At 35.0% G+C, this 24,266-nt stretch overlaps 1 protein-coding gene across 18 annotated transcripts in view; it reads left to right on the forward strand.

Moving 5' to 3' along the window:
* tmem269 (transmembrane protein 269) overlaps positions 1-24,266 on the forward strand; it is a 149,706-nt gene that overhangs the window by 13,329 nt on the left and 112,111 nt on the right. For 4 of the 18 annotated variants that reach the window (XM_069919133.1, XM_069919141.1, XM_069919144.1 and 1 more), the window contains exon 2: positions 9,977-10,046. The exons of 13 other annotated variants lie outside the window; for them this stretch is intronic. The gene's annotated coding sequence lies outside the window, so the exon portion shown is untranslated. Of the gene's footprint in view, positions 1-8,439; positions 8,520-9,976; positions 10,047-24,266 lie in introns of all 18 variants that reach the window. One more of the 18 variants, XM_069919134.1, reaches the window with a different exon arrangement.

Genomic DNA, 24,266 nt, shown 5'->3' on the forward strand with positions numbered 1-24,266 from the left:
AAACAAACCTTTCCCAATTTATCTCCCAAAAATATATCTATATACTCTGTCACAGCATTCTATATTGGCCAACTTTTACAGCAAAAGTCCCAGGATTCTTTACAATGTCACAAGATGATGGTAAATTGTACAGATTTACCACAAATGTTAACTTTATGGTATAGATAGTTTTAATAAATGTTGTAAAGATTTATTTGTTATGGGAGTCTCACTTCTTCTGAACCATTTTCTGTTAAATACGGTCTACCAAATACTCATTTTTAAAAATCTACAAATTAATTTTTTTTACTATCTCAATTACATACATTTCCTAAGAGGACTGATAAGAATTTAATTGTTGTAATCTTTAATTTACAACATTTCTATAATGGTTCAATATCTAACATTTATGATGTTGGGAATAAGAGAGGTTTCCTCGCATAAAATTAAAAAAGCCTGGGAACAAGACCTACAGCTTTAATTCCTGAAGAAACTTGGAATGTTATTTTCAAATTGGTTAATACCTCTATATGCCCGCCACTCTCTCTTACAATTTAAATCAGTCAATAAGGTTCACATGTCTCATTTTTATGTGGATGTATCTCCTCACTGTGATAAATGCAACATTGGAGATACTTCAATAATTAATATGTTTTGGATATGGCCAGAGACTTGAGAAATACCGGATCAAAGTATTTTAAACTTTCTCTGTACTTTTAAAAGTAATTTTAAACCAAATCCATTACCTGCTTTATTGTTGGGAAGAGTGATACAACGTTAATGACATCTGAGTGACATGTATTAGCTTTTATTTCTCTTATGGCACAGGGTGAGAAATGTTATCCCATCTCATTGTGCTCAGTGGCTATGTTGAAACTAGAGAAGATTAAATGCTCAATTTCTGATTTGAATGTAAATTTAGAAACACTGTGGGGGCCCTTTATGAATTACTTTTATAATCTTTGATTTGTTTTGAAGATAGAAATGTTGACTAATGAGGTAATTTATCACTCCAGTAAGAATTCTGTCTTTTCTTTTTGGCCAGTTTTTTTTTGGGAGTGGGGCTAGAATTTCTTTTTTTATAATAAAATTGTGGCCACTGGAATAGCAGTGTACATGACAAAATAGCCAAACAATGTGTTTCTAGAGTAAATCAAATGGATTTGCTCTTCATCGCCCATACAACCTTTTAAAAGCCAGAATCCAGTGCTCAGCACGTGCTGATGTCATGTGGACAGTTTGATACTTCCTGGGAGTTGTAGTGTCATCATATCACCACTACACAACTCCACCACCCCGCCAGTTCTCCCAGAACTGGCAGAAATGTTTGTCTTTTAGGTTGTTGACCTCTGCGGCGGGCTGTTGGCTGCTGCGGCGGGGGGTGGGGGAAAGACATCCACATGAACTGGTTTAAGCCTGTCAATGGTGTAAGACTGTAGCTTCCCTCCAATGTCCAAAATACAGGTCGACCTAGTTTGTCTGAGTATCATATTAGGTCCTTCATAGGGTGTCTGTAAAGGTTGACCAAATGTTCCCCTTGAGATGAAGACATATTCGTAGTTTTTGAGGTCTTCGGGTACAAAAGAGTGTTCTCCATGTGACAGTGGTGGTATCGGGGTCCATTTTCCTACAGTCTCACTTAGTCTGCTCAATAGTTCCTTAGGATCATCACTGGAGTTGTAATGGGAGGTGATAAACTCCCCTGGAACCAGCACCATACACGAGCTCCGCAAATGAAGCTTGGAGGTCCTCCCTTGGAGTTGTTCTAATGCCCAGTAATACCCAGGCCAGCTCATCAGCCCATTTTGGGCCCTCTAATCGAGGAATCAAGGCTGACGAGATGTTGATGAAATCTTTCCACCATTCCATTGGCCTGAGAATGATAGGCATTCATATGATGAATTGTTGTACCGAACAAGCAAGACAAGGCCGTCCATGGCGAGAAAGTAATTTGTGGTCCTCTATCTGAAATAACCAAATCGAGATACCCAGGAACTGAGGAACGCCCGAGTACAAGTGTCTGTAGTAGCATCTACCATGGACATGGCCTCGGCCCACCGCATAAACCTGTCTATCACTGTAAAAAGATAATGGTATCCTCTTGAAACAGAAAGTGGACCAACAATGTTCACGTGGACATGAGCAAAATGCCAGGTAACTGCCGGGAAGGACTGCAGTGGTGCCTTAGTAAGCTGTTGAACTTTTGGTTTTTGGCAGGCAATGCAGGACCTTGCCATTTGTGTAACTTTTTTTAACACTGTGCCATACAAACCTGTCTGAAACCATATGAGCAGTCAATCTAATCAAAGGATATGAGACCATGCACAGAGTCAAATTCTTGACGTTTTCATGATGCTGGAATTACTGGGCGTGGGTGTCCTGTTGAAATATCACCGATGAGTAGTTTGTCATTAACTCCAAACTGGACATCTTTCAATTGTAGGTTCATGATTGGAGTCTGATAAGCATTCGTCTCATGGTCATGTTCTTGGGCCGCGACCAAAGCCGTTAGTCAATATCTTGATCTACGGACGAAGCTTCGAGTGGAGCAGAACATCAGCTATTACATTGTCTTTTCCGGAAATATGTATTACTTCTGTGTAGAATTCTGCAACGAAAATTGCCATTGTTGTTGAGTTGACCAGGGCTCTGTGACCTTGTAAAATGCAAATGTTATGGGTTTGTGGTTGGTGTACATAGTAAAATCTCTGTCCTCAAAAAAATAACATATGTCGAATAGACAAGTAAATGGCCAAAAGCTCCTCATCAAAAGCACTGTATTTCTTCTCTGCTTCACAAAATGGCGGCTGAAGAATGCTAACAGTTTCCATTGCCAGTTGACATATTGATGAAGTGCACCTCCTATGGCCATACTGGAAGCATCTGTAGAAAGGGCAGTGGCTGCATTTAAAACTGGGTAGCTGAGAATAGTTGCATGAGCCAGCAAATCTGGCATTGCTTCCCTCTTCAGTCTAATGGATGGTTCTGGAATTTCTGGACAGTAAATCGAAAATCGACTTCATGATATGAGCTGCTCCCAAGAGAAATGGATAGTAAAAATTTACCATTCCCAAGAATTCCTGCCAGCTTTTAATCATAGCAGGTCTTGAGTATTTGGTAATGCCTTAACTTTGGATGGTAGCGGAGTTGTGCCTTCCTGAGTAATCTATTCCCCAAGAAATCAATCATTTCTTGTCCAAAAACACATTTATCCTGATTGATGGTCAATCAAACTTTTGAAGACGAATAAAAAGTGTACGAAGATGTTCCAAATGTTATTCCTTTGTTTCACTGGCCACTAAAATATTATCGAGGTAAATGAAGACATTGGTCATACATGTGCTGAAGCATCCATCACCCGTTGGAATGATTGAGTGACATTCTTAAATCTGAATGGAATTCATAAAAATTCAAACAACCCAAATGGGGTAATTATTGCTGCTTTTGGAATCTCTTCTGGCTCTACTGGTACTTGGTGATAGCCATGCACCGTCTATTTTGGAGAAGATCTTTGCTTCATGAAAATTAACTGAGAAACTTGAATATGAGGCAACGGATAACGGTCCAGGTTGGTGGCATTATTATCCTGCGTATACTCTCCACAAGGTCACCAACCTCCTGTGTGTTTTGGAACCATATGTAATGGAGATGCCCAGGGACTGTCGCATCTACAAATTATGCCTAGTTACTCCATCTTGGCAAACTCTTCCTTAGCTAAGCACTACTTCTCTGGAGGCAAGCGGCGTGCTTTAGCATTGATGGGAGGGCCCTTAATACAAATGCGATGAATAACACCGTACTTTGCCGTGGAGGCAGAAAATTGTAGAGTAGTAATCTCAAGGAAATTTTCCAAGAGCTTGGAGAATTCATCTACTGGTTTACCTAATGTTTGAAAGCTCAAAGCAGGGGTTTAGTCATCTGCCAGAGGAATAGTCTGAAAAGTAGATCCATCAATAGTGGATGCCCTTTTAAATTGACAAGGAATGAATGATTGGATACTGCTGCTACAATAAATGGCCAAGTGTAGAGATGGTTCTCAAACTTGACATTCATCTTCCTGGTGCCAAAGGTCGGAATGTTGGAACTGTAGTTGCAAGTCCAGGATTGGATGGCATGTGTCAAAACCGGTGGGTGGAAATACACTAACTTCTGAACCTGTGTCCACCAGAAATCTTTGCTGGGACAACTGGTCCCATACATACAGTAGGCTTGCAGGATTTTAGCCAACCGCCACAGCCCTTAATGGCAGTTGGCTTGGGCATTTCCCACAAATGAGCAGGATGGAAGGCACTTGCAGACATTTACTCCCCAACACCTGTGGTAATAACACCAAGACAAGGTGTCCACAGGCTGCTTGCTTGTAGGGAGTGATGTGCCAAGAACACTAGAGTATGCCAAGGGGTCAATATTGGAGGGGTTGGTTATGTGGATGTGTTTTCTTGCTGTGCTTTTTAGCCAGCTATAAAATGTCAGCCTCCGCTGCTACAGCCCTTGGGTCTTCAGATGAACACTTGGATAACAAGAGCCTAATATTGTTACGAGCCCAGAGGACCCCAAAACCCAGCAGCAATAGATATTCACCAAGACAAATGGTTACTTAAACAAAAGTTGCTTTTAATTATTTTTAAACATGAAAACAGAATTAACTTTAACTTATCACTATTAACTTACTTAACCTAACAGCCCCCTTCTAATTCTAAGCGCACATGTATGTAATGTGTGTGTAAGTTCAGAAAAGTTTATTGGTTCACAGTCCAATCTCACTTCTCATTCCTCCAAGTTCACTGGTTGCAGGCAATTCTTATACTGTGCAGAGAATTTAACATTTATAAAGTTCACCAGGCTTTGATGCTGGAAATGTAAATGGTTACCACTCAGGAAGGTTCTTGCCAGTTTTCAGAGAGAGATTTGTTGTTCCAAGACATCCACAACTGATGTAATTCCATCAGTCACCTCAGTGTCTTGCTGACGAAACCTTGGCCCATTCAGGGTTCTCCAGATGAAAACCTCTTTCTTTCAGGTCACCGCAGAGTTCCTTTTTATTCACTTATTTCAAGTGAAACATTAGATAGCCAGTCCTCTCCTCTTGCATGAACCACAAGGGCCGTCTTCCAAACAGGCTTGCCAGGTTGTCCTGTACCAGTTCCAGCTACTTCTGCTGGCTGTAACATTGTCAAGTGATCTCTGTATATCTATCTCTCTCTGAGAGAAACCCTGTTCCGACATGCTCTTTTCATCTGTTGCCTTTTGCAAACAACAATCCATTAGTGAAGTCTCTTGAGCACTCTTCAAAGCTCTTGCAAAAGCTGTGTAGCCGATATGTCTAGCATGGGGAAGAACTCCAGTATTTCAAATAAGATCTGTTTTAATGTGTTTGTATGTAACCTATTCAAACAAACCTTTCCCAATTTATCTTCCAAAAACATATCTATGTATTCTATATACTTCATATACTCTGTCACACTTGAAAGTCTAATAAATCTGTTCTTGTTTAAACAGATGGCTTCTCTCAGCAGTTCTGGAGTACTTCAATACTTCAGCTTTTACTAAAGCAAATATTCTATTGTTCTTGAATAATTAAGACCCACTTCAGTTCCATTAGCTGTGACTCCAAGAATGATCTCTCTTGAGTACAATGGTTCTCTGTAAATGTACGTGATCTGTGTGTGTAACCATGTAACCCTGTAACCAACCCACAACTAACTTAAGATATATTTATAAGAAATATAGCTTAACATTTACCTAAATACTAATATTAACACAGATTTGTTACACCATAATGTTGCCATATGCAGGAATTTGCTTCTCTCTAAGAATTGTGTAGAACAGCATATTTAAGAAGTCAGTAAAAGGCAATATGCTGATGCTCTACCTATGCTATTGCTTGCATAAACCATAAACACTGGTTATACTAGTCTTCCAAGAGATGTTAGAGCCTCTTGGTTCTTCTTCAACAACTAAACATTCTTAATAATATTGGACAACAACATTTTTCAAAAGGTTTGCTTGTTGCAAAGAAATTGTGGATTATAATGGATAACTTCAAACTGAATGCAAAGATAATTTCAGATTTGCTGTGTCATGTAGTAAGTTGGAGAAACATTAAATGAACTTTTATTGAATTTAGCATGGGGGAGTGGCAAGATGGTTAAAAGTCTAGACGTGCAATCTCAACCTCTCTGGCCAGACTTTTAAATACCCGTTTTTTTAACCCTTTGTTTCCAAGTTTAAACCTTTTAAATTTTAGTTTAAAGTATTAAGGAATTATTATGGCCACTAATGGTAAAAAGATTAAATCTCAAATTCAAAAGAAAATACATTTTCGAAGTGCTGAAGATCTGGGGCCTAGACGACTTGAAACAGCCCCAGGCTCAATTTCTTCATTGTCTAAATCCCAAGGATCGCCTGTGGAGGCTGAAAAGGAAATGCATCAGGCAGCATTACAATTTGAAGAAATCGTTTTTCTTCACGAATGGATGAGAAGACAACAAGATGCGGGGGGAGACCAGCAGCAACTCCCTGAAGAAGTTGGGATGCCGTTGATGGGAGTCCAGACCCGCAGTAAATCTTTTAAAATGCCTTTTGTTGAATTGCAGCAGGAGCTGCAGTTACCTTGTTCTACTACCATGTCAGAGAGAGCAGAGGTGAGATTTATGGATTCACAATGTATGCAATTGAATAATGTATGCAGTTATTCAACCTCTGTTGACATCTCTAATGAATGAGATGGTTCAAATGAATTAAATATGGTTAAGACGCGTGTGGATGCATCTTATGAAGAATTTAAAAAATTTCAAACTGCTTTTTTGGACTTAAACAAGTGACTTCTAACACAGAAAAAGTGTTGAAGGTGGAAAAATCAGTCATAGAATTAGGAGATCATGAGAAAGAGCCAGAAAGAAAAATAGATTATTTGGAAAATCAAAGCAGAAGGAATAATGTGAAAATTGTTGGTTTGCCAGAAGGTACAGAAGGACAAGACCCTCTTCGTTTCTTTAAAGACTGAATTCTGCAAATATTAGGACAAAAATTTTTCTCTGGGGGATTGACACTGGAAAGATCCCATAGAGCTTTAAGAAGAAAACCCTCAGCTGGTCAACCCCCGAGACCGGTAATAATTCGATGTCTGAGTTATTTGGATAGAGAAGCAATACTTCGACTTGCAGTACAAAATGCGAGAAAACGACAAACCTCATTATTGATTCAGAATAGTAGAGTCTTTTTTTATCCTGATTTGAGTCGAGATGTCATTCAACGTCGACGTCGATTTAATCCAGTTAAAGAAGTTTTGTGGCGTAAAGGTTATGTCTACTTTTCGTTACCCTGCAGTGTTGAAGGTGTTTTACGGAGACTATCAATTTCTTTTTTTTAAACTGATTGTGAAGCAATGATTTTTGCTGACTCATTGCTGGATATAAGAGGACAAAGATGTAGCCCACCATTATCTCCTAAAGAAAAATTTGGTAGTTTTGGAAATGGAAGAAATGGCAGAAATTGGAAAAATAGGAATGGAAAGAGTCCACCTCCTTCCGAAATGGGATCTTCGAGATTGGAGTCTTTTGGATGAAAAGAAGAATTTTCTTATTTTATTTTTTCTTTTGTTATTATGATACTTGGATGTTACTGATTGTTTGGCTGGGGAGGGGGAGATTTGCACTAAGTTCTTTACTAGTCATCAGCCACTGGTGGGTGATCCACACCCAATTTTTGTTTAGGGGATTACTACCTTTTGGTAGTTTTTTTTGGGGGGGAATTTTTTTAATTGTATTTTTTAACTCTTTTCTTAGTTTTTAATTTGTGATTTTTTTTTATTAGAGGGCCTATATACGTTGATTTGAGTTTTTATATAAAGATATTATTGGTATTTAGTAATAATAGTAGATATGTCGAAGTTGAGGTTTGCTACTTTTAATGTTCGAGGATTAAATAGTACGATTAAACATAAGCAAGTCTTGGCGTATATTAAGAAAATGAAAATTGTTATTGCCTTTTTACAAGAAACATTTGAATGTGAAGGAAAGTGTGAAATTAAAAAGGGATCGGGTTGGGCATGTATATTTTTCTTCATTTAATTCTAGATCTAAAGGTGTAGCAATTTTGATACATAAAAATTTATCTTTTGAATTACAATCAATGGAGGAAAAGGCAGGATGTATTCTTAAATTGAATTGTAAAATTTTTGGGGAATTTTGGACTTTATTTAATATTTATGCTCCAAATGCAGATGATGAAGTATTTATTTCGGATGCATTTTTATGTTTGGGTCAAGCTAATGATAATATTTTAGTTGGTGGTGATTTTAATTGTGATTTGGAACCTTTATTAGATAAATCTCTGAAGAAAGTTAAAAAAATCCAAGATGGCAATCCAGGTCCAAGCGTTGATGAAAGATCTTAATTTAGTAGATATTTGGAGACATCTTAATCCGACAGAGAAAGATTTTTCCTTTTATTCATCTAGACATGAATCGTTTTTAAGGATTGACTTCTTCTTAGTATCGACACATTTACAAGGGAAAATACAACAAGCGGAATATAAAAGTAGGGTGATTTCAGATAATTCTCTGTTATATTTTACATATGAAACTTCTGAGAAAATTCAAATAGCTTATCATTGGAGATTTAACACAATGTTTTTAAAAAATATGGAAATTATTGATTTTTTGGGAAAAAAAAACATTAATTTTTTTTGAAAGAAAATTCTAAATCTGTTCAAAGTAAGTTTGTATTTTGGAATGCTATGAAAGCCTCTTTGAGAGGACAAATAATTAGTTATACTTCTAAGATAAAAAAAAGAATCGATTAAATCAGAGTCTTGAATTAGGTAAACAGATTGATGAGTTAGAAAAGGAATTTCAGAAAGATGCTACAGAAGATCAGAAAATAGAATTATCTAGGCTGAAATTGAAATATAATACCTTGCAATCTTATCAATTTGAATGTGTGATTAATAGGACTAAACAACAGTGTTACGAATGGGGAGACAAAGCACACAAGGTATTGGCGTGGCAATTAAAGAAAGAACAGATATCGAGGACTATTAATGCTGTTAGACGGAATTCTCTTATTATAAACCTCGTGAGATTAAAAAGTTATATACATCTGAAGGAAAACAGGAAACTGGATCGATTGATCTTTTTTAAATGACAGTTGAATTTACCGATATTAGAGGATGGAGATATACAGGAGTTAGAAGAACCATTTACTGATTCAGTAATTAAAATGGCTATGCTGGAAATCCCAAATGGTAAATCGCCTGGTGATTATGGATTTTCGGTTGAATTTTATAAAATTTTTAAAGATGATTTATCGATAGTGTTTGGGGATGTATTACATCAAGTTGGAGAATATTATGATTTACCTGAGTCTTGTTCTAGTGCTTTAATTACAGTAATTCCTAAAAAAGATAGAGATCCTGTGAAGGTATCTTCATATAGACCAATTTCATTGTTAAATGTAGATTATAAAATAATAGCTAAAGTATTAGCGAATAGATTGGTTAAATTTTTACCAAAGTTGATACATACTGATCAAACAGGTTTTATAAAGAATAGATATGCTTCATATAATATTTTGGGAGTGATTAGTTTGATTAATAGATTTCGACAATCTTTAGATCATCCGATGGTGATATCTCTAGATGCAGAAAAAGCATTTGATAGTGTTGAATGGAATTTTTTGTTTAAAGATTTGGAGAAATTTAAGTTTGGTCCTTCTTTTATTGGTTAGATTAGGGCTCTAACCCTAATCTATAGTAAACCGGTAGCTAGATTGGTTTGATTTCAGAATCTTTTGAGTTAACTTCATCAACTTGTCAAGGTTGTCCTTTATCACCAGGTTTGTTTGCATTAGTGATTGAACCTTTAGCACAGTTGATAAGACAAAATACACAGATACAAGGTATGAAAGTTTTAGATGAAGAATATAAAATTAATTTATTTGCTGATGATGTATTGGTGTATTTAACAAATCCAACTCAGTCACTTTTGCATTTGAAGGAATGTTTAATACAATATGGATGTCTTTCTGGATATAAAGTTAACTGGGGAAAAAAGTGAAATATTACCGGTAAGTGAAAGAGATTATTCAGTTTATAAGAATATTATTAATTTGAAGTGGACTGACCGAATTAAATATCTGGGTATAATTTTGAATGTTAATTATCAATCTTTATATAAATTAAATTATGCTTCGTTAATGAAAAAAAATCAAAACTGATTTGATTAAATGGAAAGATTTACCTATTAATTTAATTGGAAGGATAAATACAATTAAGATGAATATCTTTCCGCGTATACAATATTTCTTTCAATCTATTCCGTATTTACTTGATAAATTTTTTTTTTGAGATTTAAATAAAATGGTTAGGGAGTTTTTATGGAGGGGTAAATTTTCGAGAGTAGCTTTGAATAAATTAACTTGGAAATATGAGTTAGGGGGATTACGTTTACCACATTTTCAAAATTATTATGAGGTAGCCCAACTTCAATTTATTAGCTCATTGATGGATTTGGTACTGCCTCCCAGTTGGGCTAAAATTGAGATAGCAAATATTTCTGAATTGGAAATACATCAGTTTTTGTTTAGGTGGAATATGAATTTGTTACAACAATATAATGTGCCTATACTAAAACATTTAATGAAGTAATGGATAAAGAAAAATAAAATTATAAGCTCTAGGGGTAAATTATTGGCTTTGACTCCATTGTATAATAATCAACTTATTTCTTTTTCAATACATAATCAAAGTTTATTGCATTGGAGATTTAAAGGTGTGAAAAATTTGGGAGATTGTTTTAAAGACGGTAAGTTTTTATCTTTTAATCAGATGAGGGAAGATTTTGGTATTGATAAAAATTCTTTATTATCAAATTCAATCTTTGATAAAATGTATATTTGGTAGAGATATGATTTTACCTAAAATGACTAAATTTGAGACTTTTCTTATGAAGGTACCAGAGAAGGGTTATATTTCATTTATGTATCAAATATTACAGGATGGTTTGGATAAAAAGGGTTGGGATAGGTCTAAAATTAAATGGGAAGCGGATATTGGTTTTACTTTTTCTGAAGAGGATTGGTTAGATATTTGTTATGATAGTGTAACTTGATTGATAAATGCACGTTATGCAATGATTAATTACAACTTTTTACATCAATTATATTTGACACCTGAAAAATTTAAAGAAATATGGTTTTAATGAATCGGATTTGTGTTTTAGATGTGGTGATATGGTTGGAACTTTTTTTCATGCTGTTTGGTCGTGTATACATATACAATCTTTTTGGAAGAAAATTCAATCATTTTTAGAATATCTGTATAAGATTAAAATAATTTTAGATCCAACAGTATTTTTATTGGGTAGTTTGTAACCCCTGAAAGGCTTGGGATTAGATAAGTTTCATATTGCTTTTGTATATTTAGCTTAATCCGTAGCAAAAAAATGTATTGCTAGTACGTGAAAAGATACAAATATGATTGATATTAATAGATGGCATAATGAGATGAAATATTGTTTAATAATGGAAAAAATTACGTATGTTTCGCATGATAATTATAATTTTTTTGTTAATAAGTGGTTGTTATACTCATAATATTTACATTTCAATTTATAGTGATTATATTTTAACATGTATATTTAACTTTTTTTAATATTCTTTCTTTTTTTATGGCTCTCCTTAGGAGAGGTGGCTGAAGGGGGGGAGCTTTTCTTTTTTTTTCTTTTTTATATATAAAAAAAATGTTCATGTTTAATTGCTGTATATGTCATATATAATTTGTTTTTTGAACGAATAAATAAAGTTTAAAAAAAAAGAATTTAGCATGAATGCAACAATAATTTCAGATTTGCGGTATCATGTAGTAAGTTGGAGAAACATTAAGTTAACTTTTATTGAATTTAGCATGTTTAATCGCATAATGATGCTGACACATTGTGTTAATTCAGCTGACCTAAAAATATTTTGCCACTGATTTTCCCCCATAACCTTCTATTTTTCCTTCATCCATGTGCCTGTCTAAGAGTCTCTTAAATGCCCCTAGTATTTCAGCTTCCACCACGAGGCAAGGTATTTGAAGCACCCACAACTCTCTGTAAAAAAAAAAACCAAAAAACACAATAATAACCCTTAAATGTCTCACCTAAACTTACCTCTCCTAATTTTGTGCATATATTGTCTGGTGTTTGCCATTCCTGTCCTGGGAAACAGGCACTGATTGTCCACCCTATCTGCGCCTCTCATAATTTTCTCTCTCCCTTCTATCCTCCAAAGAGAAAAGTCCTAGCTCTGCTAACCTTGCCTCATAAAACTTGTTTTCCAATTAAGCAGCATCCTGGTAAATCTCCTCTGCACCATGGCTTCCACATTCTTCCTATAACGAGGTGACCAGAACTGAATACAGTATTTCAAGTGTGGACTCACCAGAGATTTGTAGAGATGCAACATGACCTGCACTCAATCCCCCTGTTAATGAAGCCCAGCACCCCATAGGCCTTCTTAACTATCCTATCAACCTGTGTGGCAACCTTGAGGGATGTATGGATTTGAACCCAAAGGTCCCTCTGTTCATTCACACTCGTAAGCAACTGACCATTAACCCTGTTCTCAGTCTTCTGCTTGGTCCTTCCAAAATGCATCACCTCGCACCTATCCAGATTAAACTCCATCTGTCACATTTCTGCCCAACTCTGCATCCTGTCTATATCCTCTTGTAACCTTCGATATCCTTCAGCTCCATATACAACTCCTCCAACACTGCAAACTTACTGATCGATCCTTTCTCCTCTTCATCCAGGTCATTTATAAAAATCACAAAGAGCAGGGGTCCCAGAACAGATCCTTGCAGCACTCCACTAGTCATTGACCTCCAGCAGAATATTTTCTTTCTACGACTATTCTTTTTCCTGCAAGCCAATTTTCTATCCACCCAGCCAAGGTTCCACTGATCTCATGGCTTTCTGGATGAGTACCACGTGGGTGACCTCATCAAATGTCTTGCTAAAAATCCATGTACACATCTACAGTCCTTCCCTCATCATTTTTTTTGTTACCTCCCAAAAAATTTCAAATTAGGCTCTTGAGGCATGACCTTCCCTTCACAAAGCCATGCTGACTATCTTTGAATAGACTGTACTTCTCCAAATGCTCATAGATCCTGTCCTTAAGAAACCTCTCCAATATTTTGCACACTATAGACGTTAGACTCAACGGTCGTTCAGTTTTTTTGAGAGAGTATATACTTGTGTAATTATCAATACTGTGTAAAAGCCGACTCCCCCTTTTAGAACAAAAATCCTGTTTTCCACATGACTCGTGTAAAAGTTGATTCTCCTATTTTTGACCCCGACCCCTCATCTGAGTTCCCGATGCAATGACCGCCTGCCCTTCTGAACTCTTGGCCCCGCCCCTCCCAATCCACGGATTCTCACCCCAGCCGCTCACCCATCTGATCTCCCAATTACCTTACTGTGAACCCTCACCTCAGCCACTCGCCCACAGAAGTCACAACACCCTGGCCACAGCCTCTCTCCTAGGCTCCAGCCGCCCACCCATCTGAACTTCTGATGTCTCAACCATAGATCCTTGCCCCAGCCGTTTGCCCACTGGAACAACCGACACCCTGATCGCAGACCCTCGCTCTGACCACCCAAACACCAGGGCTCCCTTACCCCCAGCCACAGTCTCTCTCCTCAGCACTGGCCACCTACCCATCTGAGCTCACAATGCCCCAACACATATACTAGCCACTACCTACTCGCCCACTGTAGCTCCCGATATCACAACTGCAGACCCTCACCTCGGCTGCCTAAACACCAGAGCTCCTGACGCCCCAGCCACAGACTCTCTCCTAGGCCCCATCTGAGCTCCCATGGACTATCCCTGGCTTCTGAGCTCATGATGCCTTGAACGACGCAGAAACTTAATGCAGTCAAAATCAGTAGCCCCTCCCCCAAATACATACTGAAAAATTGGTCCCCAAAACTCATCCATTTTTTAAATATATACAGTACTTTTGGATTCTTGTGTGAATTTTAGACCCTCAAAAGTATGACCCATGTAAAAGTCAACCCCTCCCCCTGAATTTGAACTGAAAATTTTGAGTATATACGGTATATGACATCACATATAACCCTGAGATTCTGTTTCCTGTGGGCTTGGCATGATTTCAACTTATCAGTAACTAAACTGTACTCAAGAAAAAAAAAATGCATGCAAAAGAGAGAAATGTAAACAAAGAAAAATATAAACTGCAATAAATAAAAAAATAAATATTCAGTAATAAGTAATGTCCAAAGTAAGAGTCTTTAAATACATCTCTAATTAAGTCTTTTGTTTAAGATTCTGATAGTAGAGGAGTAACAACTGTTCCTGAATCTGGTGGTATGAGTCTGTGGAATCTATACCTCTTTTATGATAGCAGCACCGAGAACAGAGCAAGTCCTGGGTTGTGCGGATCCTTGATGAATCAGGCATATAGATTTTCTTTTTTTTTATTTTTTATTTTTCACACTATGAACCATACTGACCAAAATATATACAGACATTTTTCTCTTGAATATATAGCATCATTTTCTCCCCTTTCCCCCCTCCCTTCCCTCCCTTCCTCACCCCACCTTCCCATTTATTCAAAGTTCAATCTATAAGATACATTAAACGCGTTAAACAATGTCGTCATTTAATAAAAATAAACAAGAAATTTTTGTCTTTTACTTTTACACACTGGGTCAATTCTTTTCGTTGTCTTCTGTCATTTTAGATGGTGGAGGTCCGTGGTAGGATTTCTCTATTGTGTTTCATGTATGGTTCCCATATTTGTTCGAATATTGTGACGTTATTTCTTAAATTATATGTTATTTTTTCTAATGGAATACATTTATTTATTTCTATGTACCATTGTTGTTTTCTCTTTTTTGAAGACTTTATTTAAAATTTTATAACATGAATACAATAGATAATTACATTTAAAGAAAAAAAAATTAAAATGGTATGATTACAATATTACATCAGAAAACTACACAAAATAACCCCCCCCCATTAATTGTAACACAATATTAGTAATCTAACTTAAAATTAGTCCAGCCCTCCCCCCCCAAAATAAAGAGTGAAGAGTTAATAAAATTAACAATATTACATATGGAAAAAAAAATACCCACTTACAAAAAAAGAGATAAAACTTAACCTAAAAAAAAATTCTAACAACAAAAAAAATTTTTTTATCAATACTAAAATATCACGCTTAAACATATATTTAAATCAAACTTAAATGCATATAATTAGCAAACGGAGTCCACTTTAACTTATAAAAAGACATCCTATCCTGAATTGAAAAAGATATCCTTTCCATAGTCAAACAAAATTTCATCTCCAAATACCACTTATCTAAAGTTAATATATTTTTATCTTTCCAAGTAAGTGCTATACATTTCTTAGCCACGACTAAAGCTAAATGGATAAAGGAAATCTGATAATCTTCTAAACCTAAATCAATTAATGATTGCATGTTCCCTAATAAAAATATACCGGGATCTAATACAAGATGGATATTATATAAACTGTTAAAAATAGATTGAATACCTTTCCAAAACTGTTGCAATCGATCACAAAGCCAAACAGTATGCAAAAGAGTATTGGCCGTCTGATCACATCGAAAACAAGAATCCAACTTACTAAGACCAAATTTTTAAAATTTCTCCGGCGTTAAATATAGCTGATGAATAAAATTATAATTAATCATCGCTAGTCTAGCGTTAATTAATTTCCGAATACTATTCTGACAAATTTCCATCCAAGCTTCTTCAGCTATTTTATGTCCTAAATCTTTTTCCCATTTCAACTTATCTTTATCCCAGTCTTTTTTACTATCAATTTCTTGTAAAATACAATACAAATCAGATATATATCCCTTTTTTGGTATTGAAAGTACATATTCTTCAAAACTAGATTCAGGTAATAAAATCATATGTCGACCACATAACTGTTTTACAAAAGATCTTAATTGATAATATACAAATATAGAATTTCCACTAATACCATATTTCCTTTGTAATTCGTCAAAGGAACAAAAACAACCCTCAGAAAAACAATCAGATAAATTTTTTATTCCCTTCTTTTCCCATTGTTTCAAAGTGGCATTGGAGACCGTAAAAGGAACAAGCTGATTATTATATAATGGCAATCTTCCAGAATATATATTTTTAAGTCCCAATTTTTAAAGTTTACTTGTCCATAAATTCAATAAATGTTTCAATATTGGCACATCGTAAGTTCGTAGTAAATTTTTATTCCATCGAAACAAAAACTCATGAGGAAATTTTTCTAAAATAACTGCCATTTCTATCTTTACCCAACTAGGTGGGTCGTCCATATTCATTAATGCACTAAGAAATTTAAATTGAGCTGCTTCGTAATAATGCTGAAAATTCGGTAATCTTAAACCTCCAAATTGAAAATCCCACATCAATTTTCTCATTGCTACTCTCGGAAATTTTCCCTTCCATAAGAATTCTCTAATCGCTTTATATAAGTCCTTAAAAAACTTTTAAAAAAAAAAAATAAGGAATTGATTGAAACAGATATTGTATTCTAGGAAAAATATTCATTTGTATGGTATTAATCTTCCCTAGTAAACCCAAAGGTAGATCCCTCCATCTAATCAAATCTAATTTAATCCTTTTTATTAAAGGAAGATAATTAATTGAGTATATTTCTTGAAATTTCGTATTAACATTAATTCCTAAATATTTAATTTGTGTAGTCCACTTCAAATTTGTAATATTTTTATATACTGAATTGGCAAAATTTCTCTTTTAGCCCAATTTACTTTATAACCAGATAATTGGCCATAAATTTCTAAACATTCTTGAATTGCAGGTAAAGAAGTATCCGGATCCACCAAATATAATAAAACATCATCAGCAAATAAATTAATCTTGTATTCCTCATTCAGAACTCTCATACCTTTAACATTTTCATTTTGACGTATTAATTGTGCTAAAGGTTCAATGACTATAGCAAATAAAGCAGGTGACAATGGACATCCTTGTCTAGTAGATCTTGTCAAACTAAAAGATTCTGAAATTTGGCCATAAACAGCAATTCTAGTCTTCGGGCTATTATATAAAGCCTTTATCAATCCAATAAATGAAGAACCAAAACTAAACTTCCATCCACTCTATCAAAAGCCTTTTCTGCATCCAATGAAACCACTATTGGATAATTCAACTGAAATTTAGATTTATTTATCAAGGTTATTAACCGTAAAATATTATCTGACACATACCTATTTTTTATAAATCCCGTTTGATCACCATGTATAATTTTAGGCAGATATTGAGCTAATCTATTCGCCATAATTTTAGCTACAATTTTATAATCTACATTTAACAACGATATTGGTCTATAAGAAGAAACCTGTAAAGGGTCTTTATCTTTTTTTGGTATAACTGTAATTATTGCATTAGAACAAGGCTCGGGTAATTGAAAAGTATTATAAGTTTGTTGTAATACATCCTTATAAATAGAAGATACATCAGCATAAAAAACTTTATAAAACTCTATAGAAAACCCATCTTCACCAGGTGCCTTTCCATTCGGCCTATCTCTTATTGCCATTTCTATTTCATCGTCTGTAAAAGGTTTATCTAACTCTTGTCTATCTTCTTGATTCAATTGTGGCAAGTTAATATTTTTCAAGAAAGAATCTATTGCGTCTCCAGTTACATCTTTATATTCTGAAGTATACAATTGTTTATAGAAATTTCAAAATTCCTCATTAATCTCCTTTTGATTAAAAGTAATACCTGATTTCTTTCTAATCAATGGTATAATCCTAGATAATTGTTCCTTTTTTAATTGCTGTGACAAAACTTTATGAGCTTTCTCACCCCATTCATAAAACTTATGCTTAGTTCGATTCATTAAACATTCAAACCGATATGTTTATAATTCATTATATTTAAATTTTAAATTAGTTAACTGATTCTTTTGCGTTTCGGTAGCATGTTTTTGAAATTCTTTTTCAGTAGCAGTTATCTTTTTCTCTAAGTCTTCAATCTCTTTAATTCTCTCCTTCTTTACTTTAGAGGCATAACTGATAATTTGGCCTCGCAAAAAAGCTTTCATTGCATCCCATAAAACAAAATGATTAGAAACAGAATTACAGTTAATACCAATAAAAATTTCAATTTGCTGTTTTAAAAAACTAATACCATTGTTGTATTCTCAAGTTGTCTTCTAATTTCAGGTTGACATAATACATTTTTTTGCTACAGCTAGGGCTATCATAATAAATCTTTTTTGTGCTCCATCCAAATCGAGTCCAAATTCTTTATTTCTTATATTACTTAGAAGGAAGATCTCTGGGTTTTTTGGTATATTGCTTTTTGTGATTTTATTTAATATCTGGTTTAGATCTTCCCAGAATTTTTTCACTTTCTCACATGCCCAAATTGCATGTATTGTTGTTCCCGTTTCCTTTTTACAGCGAAAACATCTGTCTGATATTGTTGGGTCCCATTTATTTAATTTTTGGGGTGTAATGTATAGCCTGTGTAGCCAATTATATTGTATCATGCATAACTTCGTGTTCATTGTATTTCTCATAGTTCCGGAGCATAGCTTTTCCCATGTTTCATTCTTTATCTTTATGTTTAGATCTTGTTCCCATTTTTGTTTAGGTTTACAGTTTGTTTCCTCGTTCTCCTTTTCTTGCAATTTGCTTGTTATAAATTTTTAAATTATCATTGTGTCTGTAATCACATATTCAAAATTGCTTCCTTCTGGTAACCTCAGACTGTTTCCCAATTTGTCCTTCAAGTAGGTTTTCAGTTGGTGGTATGCAAACATTGTATTGTGAGTTATATTATATTTGTCCTTCATTTGTTCAAAAGATAATAATTTATTTCCCGAAAAACAATTTTCTATTCTTTTGATCCCTTTTCTCTCCCATTCTCTGAAGTAAAGGTTATCTATTATGAAAGGAATTAGTTGATTTTGTGTCAATATTAATTTTGGTAGTTGGTAATTTATTTTATTCCTTTCTATGTGAATCTTCTTCCAATTGTTGAGCAGATGGTGCAACACTGGTGAATTCCTATGTTGCACCAATTTTTCATCCCACTTATATAGTATATGTTCAGGTATCTTCTCCCCTATTTTATCTAGCTCTAATCTTGTCCAATCTGGATTTTCCCTTGTTAGATAAAAATCTGATAGGTATCTTAATTGTGCTGCTCTATAATAATTCTTAAAGTTTGGTAGTTGTAAGCCTCCTTGTTTGTTCCATTCTGTTAATTTATCTAGTGCTATTCTCGGTTTCCCCCTTTCCATAAGAATTTCCTTATTATTTTCTTTAGCTCCTTGAAGAATTTCTCTGTTAGGTGAATTGGTAATGATTGAAATAGGTATTGTATCCTTGGGAAGATGTTCATTTTAATACAGTTTATCCTTCCTATCAGTGTTAGTGGTAAGTTTTTCCAGTGCTCTAAGTCGTCTTGTAATTTTTTCATTAATGGCTGATAATTTAGTTTGTATAGATGGCCAAGATTATTATTTAGTTGTATACCTAGGTATCGAATTGCTTGCATTTGCCATCTAAATGGTGATTCTTTCTTAAACTTTGTGAAATCCGCATTATTCATTGTGTTGATCTTGTACCCCGATACTTCTCCATATTCCTTCAATTTCTTATGTAATTCTTTTATTGATATTTCTGGTTCTGTTAAGTATATTATAACATCATCTGCAAATAGACTGATTTTATATTCCTTCTCTTTTATTTTTATCCCTCTTATTTTATTTTCTGTTCTAATCAGTTCTGCTAGTCGTTCTATAGCTAACGCGAACAGTGAGGGAGATAGTGGACATCCCTGCCTTGTTGATCTGCTTAATTTAAATTGTTTTGATATATATCGATTTACTGTCACTTTCGCCAATGGTCCCTTATATAATGCTTTCATCCAATTAATATATTTCTCTGGTAGGTTGAATTTTTGTAGTACTTTGAATAAATAATTCCATTCTACTTTGTCAAAGGCTTTCTCTGCGTCTAAAGCAATTGGTACTGTTGGCATTTTGTTTCCTTGTACTGCATGGATTAAGTTAATGAATTTACAGATATTGTCTGTTGTTCATCTTTTTTTAATAAATCCAGTTTGATCTAGTTTTACTATTTTTGGTACACAGTCAGCCAATCTGTTTGCTCATAGTTTAGCTATTTTATATTCTGTGTTAAGTAGAGATATTGGTCTATACGATGCTGGTGTTACTTCCAGGAGAGGAGGAATTAATAAGTCTTTAAATGTTTTATAAAATTCTATTGGGTGTCCATCCTCTCCTGGTGTTTTATTGTTCGGTAGCTTTTTTAATATCTTCTGTATTTCTTCTATTTCAAATGATTTTATTAATTTATTTTGCTCCTCTGTTTGCAATTTTGGTCGTTCAATTTTAGTTAGAAATTCATCTATTTTGTCTTCTTTCCCTTCGTTTTCAGTTTGATATAGTTGTTTGTAGAATTCCCTGTAGCTGAATTTTTCGTTGATCTCCGTTGGGTTATATGTAATTTGTTTGTTGTTTTCCCTTGATGCCAATACCATTCTTTTAGTTTGTTCTGTCTTAAGCTGCCACGCTAGTATTTTGTGTGTTTTCTTCTCCTAGCTCATAATACTTCTGTTTTGTCTTCATTATGTTCTTCTCCACCTTATATGTTTGTAGTGTTTCATATTTTATTTTCTTGTCTTGTCAATTCTCTTCTTTTAGTTGTATCTTCCTTTATTGCTAATTCTTTTTCTGTATTTGTTATTTCCCTTTCCAACTGTTCTATTTCCCGATTGTAGTCCTTCTTCATCTTAGTTACATAACTTATTTGTCCTCTGATGAATGCTTTCATTGCATCCCATAGTATAAACTTATCTTTCACTGATTCCATATTTATTTCAAAGTACATTTTAATTTGTTGCTCAATGAATTTTCTAAAATCCTGTCTTTTAAGTAGCATGGAGTTTAATCTCCATCTATACATCCTCGGTGGAATGTCCTCCAGCTCTATTGTCAATTACAGGGGTGAGTGATCCGATAACAATCTAGCTTTATATTCCATTTTCTTAACTCTTCCTTGAATGTGGGCTGATAACAGGAATAGGTCTGTCCTTGAGTATGAATATTCCTTTTCCTTTGGGTGTTGTTAACTCCATATATCCAAAAGTTGCATTTTCTGCATCGATTTAATTATAAATTTGGTTACTTGTTCTTTCTGTTAGTCTTTATTCCAGTTTTATCCATCTTTGAGTCCAAATTAAGGTTAAAATCCCCTCCTATTAGTATATTCCCTTGCATATTTGCGATCTTCAAAAAGATAACTTGCATAAATTTTTGATTTTCTTCATTAGGTGCTTATACATTGAGTAAATTCCAAAATTCTGAATATATCTGACATTTTATCATTACATACCTCCCTGCTGGATCTATTATTTCCTCTTCTATTTTGATTGGTTCATTTTTATTGATTAATATAGTTACTCCTTTGGCTTTTGAATTATATGATGCTGCTGTTACATGTCCTATCCAATCTCTCTTTAATTTCTTGTGTTCCACTTCAGTTAGATGTGTTTCTTGCATGAATGCTATATCAATTTTTTCTTTCTTTAGTAAATTTAACAGCTTCTTCCTTTTGATTTGGTTATGTATTCCATTAATATTTAAAGTCATATAGTTCAACATGGCCATTTCATACTTTGTTTATCTTTCCTTTCCGTTTCCTCATCACCACCTTCCCTTCTTATCCATTTCTGTTTACTTTTTTTGAATGCACTGTAAGACAACACTTCTAAAACATAAAATATTTCCATTATTCCCATATCTAAAATTCCTTTAACCCCAATAGTCCCTCGCTGAGTTGCCCTTTGTCCCTTGTCGGGCAACCACAACTCCCCTCTCCATTTGGATTGCGAACCCGCTCGCAAGCGTCAACTGATTTCGCAGTGACTGTTATTCTTCCCCACCCAGCCCCCCAGAAAAGATTTTAATCTTCGCATATAACAAAGCTCACTCTCTTAATTCCCTCCTTTCTTCCCTTTCTTTCCCTTCTTAGTTCTTACTTATACTTTATTCTTCTTTATATATAGTTTGTTGTCATTTTTGTTCTTGTTACATCTCTTCATCTCTCTGTCTGTTTTGTAGGTGTTCTGCAAATTTTCGTGCTTTTTCCGGATCCGAGAACAGTTTGCTTTGCTGCCCTGGGATAACTATTTTAAGCACCGCTGGATATTTTAACAAAAAATTAATAACCTTTTTTCCATAGGGTCGTTTTTGCTGCGTTAAACTCCTTCCTCTTCTTCAGGAGTTCAAAACTTATGTTTGAGTAGAAAAAAATTTTTTGACCTTTGTATTCCAGTGGTTTTTTGTCTTCTCTTATTTTTTTCATTGCCTTCTCCAATATATTTTCTCTTGTCGTATATCTTAGGAATTTTACTAGAATGGATCTTGGTTTTTGTTGTTGCTGTGGTTTAGGGGCTAATGTTCTGTGTGCCCTTTCTATTTCCATTTCTTCCTGTAATTCTGTAATCCTAGGACCCTGGGGATCCATTCTTTTATAAATTCTTTCATATTTTTGCCTCCTTCATCTTCCTTAAGGCCCACTATCTTTATATTGTTTCTCCTATTATAGATTTCCATTATATCCATCTTCTGAGCTAACAGCTCTTGTGTTTCTTTAACTTTTTTATCAGATTCTTCTAATTTCTTTTTTAAGTCGTCTACTTCCATTTCTATGGCTGTTTCTCGTTCTTCCACCTTGTCTACTCTTTTTCCTATTTCTGTCATGATCATCTCTAATCTACTCACTTTTCCTTCTGTACCTTTTATTCTTTTTATTTCACTGAATTCTTGTGTCAGCCATTCTTTTAATGTTTCCATATATTCTTTAAAGAATTTTTTATGCATGTACTGTCCCTTCCCTTCATCTTCCATTTCTCTGTGTAGAGTTTGATGTTCTCCCTCCTCTTCTTCTGAGTCCACTCCAGGATCTGTGTCCTTTACCTGATTTTCTTGTTGGGTTGTTGATTTTATTTTGTTGGGTATTTTTGTTCTTCTTATTTTTATTAAAAGTGTATTGGTGTTGGTCTTCTTCCTCTGGGTTGGTCATCTGTTGTTTCTCTGATTTCCTATTTTTATTCTCCTCCTTCTTGTTCCCGTTATTTTCTATGTTTTACTGTTGGGAGTCTTGCTGTCGTGTTATACTTGTCTGCTTTAGCTGTGGAGATTTACTCCTCAGCTGGTCCCCCCACCTGTCGGTGTTGCTTTTGTCTTGTGTATCGTGCATGCGCGAGGATTCGCGCACTTTTGTTTGGCTCCGTGAGCCATCTTTGTAGTCCTGTGTTCGGGGTTTCCACTGACCTCAGGGATCAGGCTTCTCTCTCCACGGCGGGCCTCCTCGTACAGGTAAGGCCTTCACCTTTCTCTTCCGACGTCTTTCCTTCTTTTCTTCCCGTTGTTTTTGGTTTTTCTTTCTTTGCTGCCATTTTCTCCATACTTTTATTTTTAATTTGTTATGGTTTCTGTGTTTGTGGTTTTGTTTTTTCTTTACTTTATTTTTACTTTTCTGGAGAGGGCTGGTATTTTCTTACCGGTCACTACTCCATCACGTGACTTCCCCACATATAGATTTTCTTGATGGTGGGTGAGTTTTGCCTGTAATGTACTGGGCTCTGTTTGCTACCTTTTGCTGGGCTTTCCGCTCAATTGGAGTGTTGAGGTGCTTCCAGAGAAATGGCTGTAATTGGTGCCTCCATTACAGGCCATGGTAAAGCCGGTCAGTGCACTTTCCACTATATATCTATAGAAATATGCCAAGGTTTCCGATGTCATACCAAACCTCCGCAAAGGATGTAGAGGTGCTGACGTGCTTTCTTCACGATGGCCATCAGTGTGTTGGGTCCAGGAAAGATCCTCCAAGAAAGTGAATCAGAGGAATTTAAATGTGCTCACCCTCCACCACTGATCCCCCATTGATCAATGGTTTTGAAGTGTGTAATCAGCTCCTTGATTTTGGTGACATTGAGTCTAGGCTCCTTTTCTTCAGTACTTTGAAAAATGAGAGGTGACCCAATTGAAACACTCAGAATTTTTAAAAGACTCATTTGAAGGATCAAGGTTGGATATGTTCCTACCTTAAGGAACCTAGAATATGGGATGTCATTTGTTCATGCTATTGCATTTTAATTAGAGTGGGACTGTCACTTTCAGAGAATAAATCAAGCTGCAGGCCCTAGAGATTGACTGTGGATTGACAGG

Source organism: Narcine bancroftii, chromosome 2 (assembly GCF_036971445.1).
Source record: "Narcine bancroftii isolate sNarBan1 chromosome 2, sNarBan1.hap1, whole genome shotgun sequence".
Classification (NCBI taxonomy): Eukaryota; Metazoa; Chordata; class Chondrichthyes; order Torpediniformes; family Narcinidae; genus Narcine; species Narcine bancroftii.